The sequence below is a fragment of the Rousettus aegyptiacus genome, unplaced genomic scaffold (assembly GCF_014176215.1).
Source record: "Rousettus aegyptiacus isolate mRouAeg1 unplaced genomic scaffold, mRouAeg1.p scaffold_m13_p_11, whole genome shotgun sequence".
In the NCBI taxonomy this organism is placed as follows: Eukaryota; Metazoa; Chordata; class Mammalia; order Chiroptera; family Pteropodidae; genus Rousettus; species Rousettus aegyptiacus.
The window spans coordinates 76,475,769-76,488,712 of NW_023416286.1; the positions used below are offsets into that span (position 1 = coordinate 76,475,769).

The 12,944-nt window shown below is 34.7% G+C and overlaps 1 protein-coding gene and 1 pseudogene across 2 annotated transcripts in view; one reads left to right on the forward strand and one right to left on the reverse strand.

Annotated features, from left to right (window-relative positions):
- The window catches only part of DACH1 (dachshund family transcription factor 1), a 383,562-nt gene that overhangs the window by 25,623 nt on the left and 344,995 nt on the right, over nt 1-12,944 (forward strand). The gene's annotated exons all lie outside the window — the stretch shown is intronic.
- LOC107504274 lies at nt 2,429-2,906 on the reverse strand (annotated as a pseudogene).

Consider the following 12,944-nt stretch of genomic DNA (forward strand, 5'->3'; position numbering starts at 1 on the left):
ACTGCTTCAGAATTTCTTTTTAACTCAACATTCTCTTACCAGATGGCTTATAAAAAATAATGCGCTTTGGTTTTGGTGACATGAGTGGTTCAATGAATTTCTCTAATCTTAGATATCTAATCTAATTCTTAGAATCTATATAAGAGAAAGATTTTTTTCTTCACCAAATTAGTGAGCTTTTTGTATGCACAAAATGTCTTTTGAAAATAAGAGAGTATAACTATAATTAAAAAACAACCTAGATAGCTATTACAGTCACATCAGTTAGGGAATAATACATTGTTCTCACTGAACTTTTTGCTAAGATTCCCCCATTAATGTGACTCTTCAATAAGGGAAAAAAAAGTTATATATTAAACAACAAAATTTCACCTGCAGACTTTAAAATGCTTACCAATTCCCTATCAACAAAAATTATCCTACTCAGTAAGAGTCTGCCAGTGTGTATTTAGTTTTTGAGTTTATATTTCTATTGTATCTGTGTATGCTGATTAAATACAGGTTTGAAGTTTAAGGTCTTCTAGCTTTTTGTAGCCAGGCACCCCTTAGACTTTTCATACTGGCACATCTGTCTTGCCTGCCATCATTCCTTTCCTCTAATATGGCTACTATTGATATGGTTGGAGAGGGAATATAGGCGGTGTTAACTTTTCTTCTATTTGAGTGTTTTGTTCATTTACCGTTGTTGACCATCTAGACTTTGTACTTACCTGGATAGAGAGCAGTGATAACTGGGAAGAGTACTCAAATTTCCAGCTCAGTTTGTCATATTCTCACCACTGAACTTCAGCGAAATGTTAAAAACATGTTTTAGAAATGCTACTTTACAACTGGATAAATAATACCTTCCTTAAATGTATATAAATATATCTTTATCACTGTAGCTGGTGAAATCCAATAGCTGTTTCATAAGTCTACCTAAAAGCATTCAAGAAAAAAGCACTTATGTATTTTCATATGTGTAAAATCACTGAATGCAGAAAGAATTATTTTAAAATAAATTCCAAATGAGGGTGTATGTTTAGTAAAAATTACTTTAAAATTTTTACTAGAGAATGGTGCACATTCATTTTGTCTTTAATCTTTCCATTTTCACATTATTAATACTTTCCCTTTGTTGCTCAACAAAATTCAAAATAATGTATGTGTGCATGTGTATATGTACATAAAATGATGGAAAACTACCTTTTCTCTATTCGACGTATATTTGTTACACATATAATAGCTGACAGGCATTCTTCTAGGTGCTTTGAATATACCTGTGAATATAACAGATAAAAATCTCTGCCTTTGTGGGGATTACATTTAAGTGGTCATGGTTGGGGATGAACAGAGAGAAAAAAACCATAAATATAATAAATAAGCAGATGACATAGTTTTAAGGTTATAAAAAGTAGATCCAGGTGAGGGAATTTTGGCGTATGGGTACTGAGAGAGTTGAAATCTTAAATAAAGTGGTTCAGGGTAGGCCTCATTGAGAAAATGACATTTGAGTCAATATTTGAATAAGATGTGAAAGGCTCAAAGACATTTTAACGGAGCTTGTTTCTTTGCATTTTCTGTGGCTTTGATTTCCAGCTTTGTAAAGGAGGAAAGTATGGGTCAGAGGAAGTGCAATAATAAGGCTTTTTTCATTATATACAAGTAGGGAAAGATTAAAAATTTATTTGCAGTTCTGAGGTACAGGAGCATATTATGCTACAGATAAAAACTAGTTTTTTAAAATTTTGTCTCTTTCACTTGCTGGCTCTGTGATCTTTGGCAAGTTCTTAAAAGTCTACGAGCTTCAGCTTACTCGCTTCTAAAAGTAGGATGATAATACTTGTCTTACATTAAATAAAATCATGCATATTAAGCACTTAGCACAGTGACTGACATAATAAGGACTCAATAAATATTAAAGATTAATTTTTTATTTAATAGTTTAATCTTATGTTTTGAAAATGTAGACTTTTTCAAAGCCAACCAAACATGGCTTTCTTTCTAAAGAGAAATTGCTGAGTTTTGAGAATTTTTTATAATAGTAGATTATTTTTCTACATGGTCAAAAGAATAAAATGTGTGATTTGGAATATTTTAGATATACTTTTTTATGAGGCAATTCCTGACCAAGATGAGGTAAGGCTATTACCAATACCCCAAGCTTAGTACTCAAGATAAACTCTGTATTCAAGGATTCTGTCCTTATTTGGACTTTTATAGAAATGTTTTAACTTCTCAAGTTGGTAAATAGACTGCAATGATTTCTATTCTGTGTGAAGAGCTATAAAGGTCCCCAATGTCCAGGTCGAGGTGACTTTTTCTTTTTTCTTTTTAATTGCTTTATTAACATTTTTCTATCCAAATGGGTGAAACTACTATTGACAGAAATGTAAGACTGGTTTCCAAGGCCATCTCCAATTACATGGGCCCAGCATGCAATCTCTAATTAGAAGCTGGTCATACAGAACCCACCTGACACATGGAAATTACATAAGGTTCACAGCAAACAGATCAGTAAAGGTATATCTGGAAATGCAAGGAACAAGAAAGCAATAGGGAACCAGTATTAATCTCATGAAAAATAACAGGAGCCAAGGAATAAGGCAAAATTCATTAAGAACGTCACGGTGATCAGAGAGCTACTCTGTAAGGATACACAGAAAATTTGACTTCTGCTCCCTAAGATTTCTTTCTCCTGATCTCTCTCATCTCCTCCATGAACATTTCCACATCATCTCCATCTCCACCCAACCTATCATTGACTTGCACGCTGCATGTGGCCCATCGGAAGTTAGGTGCAAGTCAGCGAGTCTGTCCCTATCTCTATTCCCTGCTGGCTGGTGGCCTTTTCCTCCTCCCACAGGATAGTCTTTCCCTCCATTCTGCATGTGCTGCTGCATTTCTCCATTTTCCTGGTGGATATTTGCCACGATGAGATTTTTTTTCCTGGTTGTTTTTTTCTGAACTGATCCTTGCTGTTTCCTCCTCCTCCTGATTCTCATCTCAAGTGCACAACTGTGACCCTCGGACCAGCAGACCTGCTTCGCTGTCCCTGGGCCCAATGTCAGTGAGGAGCTGGTACCCAGACGGGGGTCTAGGTCTGGGTGATTTTTACAGGTAGGAGAACATTTGCAGTAGAGCATTAGAAAGTCTGTCTGTTATGGTTTAATGTAAACTTTATTGTGATGTTTTCTTTACTAAAAGACTGACTTTAATCATCTCTCTGGAGTGGCGTAGGTAGGGCAACCATAAAATTTATTGGCCAGATTGGAACACTCTTGAGAATAAACAGAAGCGGTGTAAGTAATCATGTTGGGACAACAGGTGACAACTAGGATTGTCGTGAGCAAACAGAATATAAAGTCATCGAGGTATAGGGAAGCTTTTTTTCACCAATACATAGAGGTTCTGGTCAGTAGTATAGGGATAAGTAATTTTTAAAAGTATCAGATAATTGTTACCTCGGGGATGATTAGAGTAGACAAAACCAAATTACCTTACTTGGAGGCAGGCCAGCAGAGCAGAATTCTTACCCTTGTTTTTTTAATTTTCATTTTAATAAAGGTTATGGAGTTTCTCATAATGTCAGTGGTAGCAAAATTGATTAAAAGCTAACTTTAATTCAGACTTCTTCATAACACATTTTTTTGTTTGTTTGTTTACTTCTTTAAGTCTTTTTGTTCCATGTCTTGTAGTTCTGGACTTCTCAGTAAACAAAGACTTCATTTTCCTTGGCAAGAGTAAGGTATCTTATTCACAAAAGTGTATAGGCCAGTTTATTTTTCAAATAGACTGGTAGTTACTGTTTTCAAATACCTGCCTTTGGTTGATTTTGGTCTTACTATATGAGCCATCATTCTGAAATTTTTTTTGCCATAGTCTTCATTAGCAAATACTTTGGAAGAGTAATGAATTTTGGTAGGGAGTTGGAGAAAAACAGGAAAATTTTGTCAGGCTTGTTTTTTTTTTTTTTTTGTCTTCTCGAGCTGTGTCTGACCAACAAATTCGTAGGCAGAGCCTAAACATTAAATTCCTTTACCGTGCGTGGACAACCACCGAGTGAAGAAAGCGATGGGAAAAGGGAGGAGCAGAAAAAGCAGAGGTAAAGACACAATGCCAGCATTTTCAGAATGCTGACAAATACTTCAGTATTTACTTAGCTTCCACAAATTGCGCTGCTTCTCTCATTCTCAGATCCAGAATGTGTATGTTATTTCTATGATGTCAAACGAACATTATCTTCAGTACCATATACACGTCACAATTTCTGAAATGTGAAAAACTAAACCAGCTCTAATGGTGCATCAAAAAATCCTATGTCACTGAAATGCCGAGATGGCTGCACCTTTTATTAAGTGAGAGAATGGGTCAAACACAGGCTAGAGGGAAGTGTAGTGAGGTAACAGAGGTGTAAAAAAGTATGGAATTATTTGCTGAATTCTTCACGTTCTGACTTCATTCTTGGGACTACTTTCTGTTATATAGGTAGCGATTCCAGAAATGATGTCCCATTATAGTATTTTTAGAAGTGCTCTTGGGCACAATAGCTCTACACAGTAGAGATGAGGTGGATATTCAGGATCTTTGAGGCTGGTTTACTTCACTGGCTTGTTATGGGAGAACCTTACATCATCCATTTTGCCTCTAATCACGTTTTCCATTTCTGGTGTGTGCTTCGATCATAACCCCAGTTTTATATCATAACACTTGCTGTATCAGCACCCGTTCTCCTTTCAGTGCTCAGTTTTAAACAGCCTCATTATGAAAAATATGGTACTTAAAAACATGGCACAAATGTGTATTACTTCAGCAGAAGATAAAGAGATTATTGAGAAGTGCACTGACTACTGAACTAACTTTATCCTAAGGGGCATTTCACTATTTTAATTGATTTTTTTTTTTTGGTCCATTTTATTAAAAGAGGCCTTGGAGAAGGTAAACGGTAGATTGCTTCTGGAAACAAAAGAACACTTATTTGTTATGGCTACCAATATGTCCATACTTTTGTAAAGTTAAACATTTTCTCATCATTTCAAAATAGCTCATAATGATGAATAAAATGATGAGGACCAGTTAGTTCTAACTCTAGCTAGGATCTACCTGATTTTAAACATCATGTGCTAGTTGGGAAAATTAACCTAAGTTTTACCGATCTATGGTAGCTTTATAACAAGAATAGGGATTACAATGTATTGTATCTAATACAATTACTATTGAAATAGTTTCTTATTAAAATAGATTCTGAAAACCATACCTAGACAAAATAGCATGACACTATTGAAGGTCTTCAGAAGGAATTTCCTACTGTTCTATATAACACAAATTTAGATGACTAAGTGGTCTTATAAATCTCAAAGGCTCAAAAGCTTGTGAAGCCCATAAGCTCTGTTACCAACTTCCAGCACTGATGTGGTCTCTGGATGGTAATATTCATACAAGTTCAGCTCAACACCATCAGCCCCTCCTGAAATTTGGCCACTGTAAAAGAAAAATCATGATGTTACCTGATAAATTTGGATCATAGTTTTAGTCTGTCAACATTGTTGTTTTTTACTATTCCACTTGATTTCTATTTAAAGTGATAGTATATACAAATTATGGAGATTTAAAAATAAAATTTAGTTTACATTTGCTTTCTTCTCACATGTAAAAGTAAACATTGGGTCTTTGTCACCTAAACATAGAGAGACAAAGTAAAATGTGTGAAAGTGTGAGTATTTATGTGCCTCTCAAAATAACAGAGCTCCGTGTTTGAGGGAGAGTGATCTGTACCCACTAGACCGCAGAACTCATAATTCAGCAGGTCCAGGGCCTTTGGCGCAGGCACCCCGAGGCTGAGCCGCCCCAGTCTTTCCGGCCCAAGTACTAATGGATCCCATCCTCTGGGATTCTTTTACATCAATGTTGGCTCTCCTCTACAAAATATTTTCTCTTCTTAATAGACTTCAAAAACTTTTCCTCAAATAGGTCTAAGGAAGGAATATTCTGAAGGGGAGGCAACTTCTCTGTTAATTTCTTCCTGAAGCCATATGAGCTTCGCTCTTTCAAAAAAAAACCAAATTGCTTTTTAAAAATCGCCTTGTCTTAAAAAAATTAAAGAAGGGAGTAAGGAAGGTAAGAAGAAAGGAAGGAAGGAAAAATAAAAGGCGGGGGGAGAAAATATGTGGAAACATTTATTTCTTCTCTTTGTGGAATCAGTAGGAGATATTTAAGTGTAAAAACTAAGTAATCCAATGTTAGCGTTCCTATTTAATTTAATCAAATATAATTGAAATGAGAATAAACAAAATGGGAGAACAGCTGATTCAATTGAACCTAACAGGCTGGATACCATGCTTTCGCTAACATTTCTATATTTCACTCAGTGGAAAGTGTCTTATTTTGAGAAGCTAAATTGATCGAGCTATATTATTTGAACAAGTTCCTCTTCTATCTTAACATAAAAAACTAACTAGTCGTGAATCTACTAAGGTCTGCTTGAGTTTTAGATAGCATTTGCTATTTGGCAAAATTGAACATAAGTTTTATTCATCTGCAACAGTTTTTTTTGGCAGAGTTGGATATTACAACTTATTTTATCAAAAATTACTATTAAAACATTTTTGTAGTTTAACTTTTTCCCCTACCCCCAATTAAAGAAAAATAGCAAAGCATGCTTATTTTCTGTTATAGTAAATCCCAGGTATTTCAGCTAATTCTTACTTTTGACAATATCTAACATATTGGAGTCAAATTATTTTACCATTGGGGACAACAATACTCTGACTTTAAAAATAAATTGTTGCCTATTGTATATATTTGACAGAAATATTAAACATTTAGAAGAAATAAATATTCTCTCCTTTTGTCAATAAGGGAGCCACTTCATTTATTCCTATTTAGTTGTTTTCTTTTTGTCAGGATTTAGACTAATGAGAAAATCTCAGAAAGATTCTTTACTGTCTAAACACCAAGCACGCAAATGCTTCTAAATAGAAATAACACAAGAAATGCATTCAAAGACAATGCGTAGCCTGAGAAATTCTTGTGTGCTGACAGCTCTCCAACAGTGTTGTCACAGCAGGAAGACATCAGTTGAAGAAACAGATAGTGACCTCAAAAAAAGTCTGGTCAGCAGTGTGGACAGGGTTTCACAAGATTATAAATCACCCCAGGGTCGCTCTGTTCCCACCATAAAGAGAGCATGGTCGTTTTATTGTAATCTAATAAGAGATGGGAGCAAAGGACAGCTCCAGTGTGTGTTTGTGAAAAAAAAAATCTTGATTACAGTTTCAAAACTATACAGTTTTTCTGCTATTGAAGTGCAGATTATAGGGGTTAAGGCCATGTTAGGATTGGATTACCTTTTATAGCTTTATGTTATCCTCCAGTTCATGAATCAGAAAGTACTTAAATTAAACTGAACATTTGGGAGTAATCCTAGTATGTGGCATGGTGGTAGAAAATTAATCATGATTTGGTGATAGATTATTAAGCCTTTCATTTGAAAGGGGTCTTTCACAGAAACAGTAGAATAACTCTCTGGTGGGTAGGTATTTTAATGTGGTAAAAAAAACTATAAATAAAAGTTATGTTAGGATTGGTTCAAAGGTCAATGATTTAATGAAAGAAAACTTACATTTATATAAAATGTGTATAAGAGAAACATTAAATATGGAATGAATTACCAGCAGATTTTATAGTTTCTTACATTCTTATTTTTTTTTTAACAATACTTGTTTTGTTAGATTCTGAGTTTGTTTTTATATGCCGTTTAACTAAAACTAAATAATTGCTAAATATTTTAAATGACCTATTTTGACATGAGAAAAGCTAACAATTCCATCCTTAAAATATTTAGAAATCAGAAAATTGCTCTGATTAAGGCTTCCTGAGTCAATGGTAGACAAAAATTTGAAGTAAAACTCCAGCTTTGATTACATTTTAAAATGAGACCTGTCTCTTCATTTGCACTAGCAGCACTTTATGTGCTGGTAAAAAGAAGATTTTAACTTTATTCAGTCATTTATTATTTGTAATTAAGCTCCTTCTTCAACACCATTGGATCTATACACGTTTCTGGGACCATAATCAGATGTCCTACCATTTAAATGGATTTTATTCCCTAACTTATCTCCTTTGCTTTGTCAGTTTGTTCCTCTGAAACCATGCTGACATCTAGAGATAAGTCCTATCAGACTTAGTCCATTGACTGAATTTTGATTGTGAAAAAGCCATCACCTAGAGGAGAGAAAAACAGAGTGAGGTGTTATTGTTAAGGATATATTTTATGTTACCGTCCCAAAACCCAAACGTAAATAAAATGGAGTTCGCAGCTCTTCATTTTTTATTAGGCATCAGATGGACTTTGCAGGCTGTTTTCATTGTCTGTTTCCTTTTCCCTTCAGGAGCCACAGACCCTGTGGTTTTGCTCTCATTTACTTTCTTGAGCAAAGATGAATGTCAAAGGGAATACGGGCTCTCGAAGGATATTAGACTGGTCGGTTAAGCATAGTGGGTCTTTAATTCATCTCAGTTTATTTTCCAGTTGTCAATTTCTTTTCGTTTCTTCCTCATTTATATATGCTTAAGTAGGTGAGGAGGCAGATTTCAACTGTCTCTGCCTTAGAATTTCTCCAGTGGTTCTAAAAGTGCTATTCCATGAACTGGAGATGATCAATATCCACGCAGGTCCCATTCCTTTTTGAATATAGAAAACAGTAGTTTCGTGATGTTCACAGCCTCTGTTGGCTTAAAGGACAAAAGCGCTGAATATCGTTGCAAATACAAGTTGAAACAAGTAACCAGGACGATAGTGATTAACTTAGGCTAACTTTACTCTGTCTCCCTTTGACTGGTATAAGAACTTTGCATATAGAAACAAGATACGTTTAATCTCAATTGCTCAGTCATCTTCTGAATCTGAAAATGTAGATGAGTTTCTTATTTTAATTTTTCAGTATTTATAATGGTAAAAATGTAAATGAATATATATCCACTTAAAATATATGGTGACTTTAGGAGAGTAAACTGTTTTGATGCTATGTACGACATATCATCGATCATTTACAGTAGAACTATTCTTCTGTTTCTACTCTCTCCCTAGGCAAAGCTTACAAATTAATTCACAGCAACAGTCATCTAACACTGAAATTTCTCCTACAACTAAGACTTGCATATAGCCATCTGTTTTGCATGTGTATTTTTTTCTTGGTAATCTTTATGACTAGATGATCTCAAATAGAAAGTACATCAGTGCAAATGCCAGCATGTATTTTTGTTAGTGGCACTGAGTAGACGGGTTAAGGTAGAAAAACAAATGTACTTACTTTGATTTATCACTTGTGACATTAGCGTGTACCATAGTGCTCTCCGGGAAACAAAATGGTTGCACCTGAGGACAGTGATATAAACACGACTTTGATTATTTGAAACAAACCATTAGGCTTTGATGAAAGAACTATTACCATGGTGGATCTTATACAGGGGGAAAGTGCTTGAATATAATGCATGAACGGTCTGCAATTATTTGTTTAGAATTTAAAAAGTCAAAGCTTAGTTTTTTTTTTAAAGCAGGAAATAGATATATAAAGAGAATTGAATTTTATATGATTTTATGTGGTAGCATATTTGCAGCTCGTACATACTTCATTGCAGTAGCTTTCTTATCTATAAAATCAAATTAATTCAAGTTAGATAAGCTTATTCTAATGTCAAATTGTGTTTTAAAATCAAGTCTAAAATCATTCTATCTTTCAAAAGGAATTTCCTAAACGGAATTTTATTAATTTGTATCAAGAGACTAAAAAATGTTTTTACTTAGTCTTTTAAATACATACACGCACAAATATACACAAAATCAAGCCTAATTATGAATTAAATACCTATTTATCCTGTAAGATTTATAGATAGATATTTTACTTGCTTAAAATACATACACACATTGTGTGTGCATGCGTGTGTGTGTGTGTGTCTGTGTGTGTGTGTGTGTGTGTAATTTATAATCTCAACTAACCAACTAGTAAAATTCCCACTGTAAGGAAATTTTTATTTAAAGGGTATAAGTTAAGCTAAAACATTTAAGTTCCTCAGTAGGATAACTCTTTTCACTTTCTTACATTAGTGCATTAATGTGTATTGTATGTCAGATTAGATATTTTATACAGTATTGAAAAGGAAACACCTGATTTTCAGGGAACAGGATTTAAATGAATTCATGTGAGAGGAGACTGTGGAGAAAAGAGTGGCAAAAGGAAATAGTACATACAAGCATTCTGGCCACAGCTTTAATGAGTGGAGGCTAAGGGACTCCAGAGGTGAGCCAAAAAGAGTATAGGGAGATACACTACTCATGGATGGGCTGCTGTAGAAGGGAGTAGCAAACCGAAAAGGGAAGAGAAAAACCACAGGAGGACCATATAATGAAGAAAAACCCAGTCTTTCCCCCAAATTCGTCATGAACTTGCCCCGAAACCTCATAACCTATCTTTGTAAACAGAATCTTATTAAAGTGATTTGCCTTGTAGATGCACATTATGTTTACGCTAATGTTTTATGGTCGAATGCATGTTTTTATGCTACAAACTATGGTTAATAGTTTTAAAAATATAAAATATTTAATATACATTTAAAAAGGATATTATGTTTTTTTTTTTCACTTTTCATTTGGAACTAGATGGCACAGGTACAATTAACTTCATTTAATAAGGAAGAAATGTAGGTTTCACAGAGGTTAAAGAACTTGCTTAAGGTCAAGAACAGTAAGCTGCAGAGGGAGAAGCAGAACCCAGATCTTATCTCTGGGTCCAGTGCCTTTCCGTTACTCTGTAACGCAGCTTTCCACTTTTGAAAGATTGTGGTTTCCCAGTTCACAGGGTTCAAGTCTTCATCAGAAGAGTTTAGCACAAAGAACAATGCAAAAAATTTTCCCTATGTAATTTAATTTTCAGTGTGTTTCTATGTTCTTTATGTATAAAATTTGCTTACAGGGGATAGGAAGGATTCTGTTTTGTGGCATTCAAGGTAACCAACTTGTATTGCAGTGACTGGCAACACACCTGAATTTACATCATCTATGTTGCAGAACCTCTTCTTTATTTGATTAATCAAAATCTATCGGAAGGATTAGAAATTTGCAAATAAACACAGGTGACTATTAAATGATTTTATGAGGTTAATGACACTGTTCTTTCTTACTGTCCACTACACAATGCAATTGCTCTAAAATTCAGTTTGCTAGTTTTCTAAAATACACAGTGAAAACTGCCTTAATCAAGGATTTGCTATTTAATCTGCGCCTAAAATCAGGAAACCCTAATCAGCTATATATTTATGACTTTTTTTTCCTTATTCCTTTCTCACTACTTCAACTGGCATGCACAGCCTGAAGTTTTATTATCAGTGACATAAATTAAATTGTAAATGTTAAAAGGGCACTGTCCCATTGAAGGTGAATCCAATGTTTTCATAAACTTAATAAGGATCGTTCTATCAATGACCTTATTCTTCTGTAGCACGTTGACGATCCTTTGATGCAGTCAGCGCTCCCTTGCTCTCGGCTCCATTCTTTGCTCCTGCTGGCGCTTCTGCTATTATGGAATCATTTCCTGGTTGAATGAATGTTTTCTCAAGTTTGGAACTTGGTACACAACCCAAGGATGCCTTACCAATTAATCTGCACATTTATTTTGTTTTTAGCCAGCATGGTATCGGAGGCTGTATTCTCTAAATGAATGAAGCCCATGTTGTACTGATTAGTTTTAGGTTCCTGAAGACGATGTATTATAACAGAGGGTGATTTAGTTAGTGCTGTGTAAGCCAGGAGGCCCCAGATCAAGCCTTGCCTACGTCCCTGAGACCACGATTATAACAAAACTTCTTTCGATGCTGCTAAATTGGAACGATCTGAGCTGTGTTTATAAACATAAAATGGATTTGTACTCTGGAGTTTGGAATCTAAATCTGCACCTTCTTCTCTTCTACTCTATTTCTTTATTTTTAACCTAAAATTATTTCAAATTGAGACTATAAAAGTGAGCCTAGCATATAAGAACCCATTATCTTAATGACAATAATCCCTTTCTCTTGGATGTTCCTAACTCCTGCCCTAGTGGAATTTGAATATCATATGGAAACTCTCTATAGATTTAATTGTAAATTATTCAGAAGACAAGTTCAAGGTTTCTGAGGCATCCCTACTTTAACCTATAGTTAGTGAGAATCCAAGCAATCAGCCCCAGTTGAGTAGTCAACAAATAATATGTGTCTTCTTAGTCAGGTAGTCCACTAGGTGGTGGAGATAAAATAAGAAATAAAACACCATTTTCTGTCCTCAGGGATGTACTAACATAGATATATAAACATGTATGTAAAATAATGCATATTTAATGTACTTTTATATGTGTGGTACACATATAATAGACACAATTATACATATCAAACCATATTTTATTTTTATTAGCTTTATTGAGATCTTAATAGAAAAATCATAAATTTAATGTGTACAATTTGGTGCAAAGTTTCAATTATGCAAGATGAATATTTTCTAGAGGTATGTGGTACAACACAGTGCTTAGATTTAATGATACCCTATTGTGCTCTTAAAATTTGTTAAGAAAGTAAATCTCATGTTAAGGGTTCAATCATACTTTGCTTGCATCTTCATGTACACACAGTTACAGGTAGTTATGGCAGCAGAAGAAAAGTGCCAAAGAAATCTCGGTGGGATGACATGGACAAGTGCAGGAGTGGAGGGAAGGCAGGTTATACGTGTTCCTGGATGAAGTGATACCTGAACTGAGTCTTAAAGGAGGACTAAAGGGAGGAGACACCATCTAGGCACATGGGATGCCATGAGCATAGATAAAAAATAATGTGCAAAGAAGAAATAGTTTGCATGACCTAAAAAACTGCAAATGTTTTGCAGCGGAGGAGGAGAAAGTTCTTAAAAGCTGGAATATGTCCAGATTAAAGAAAGTTTCTTA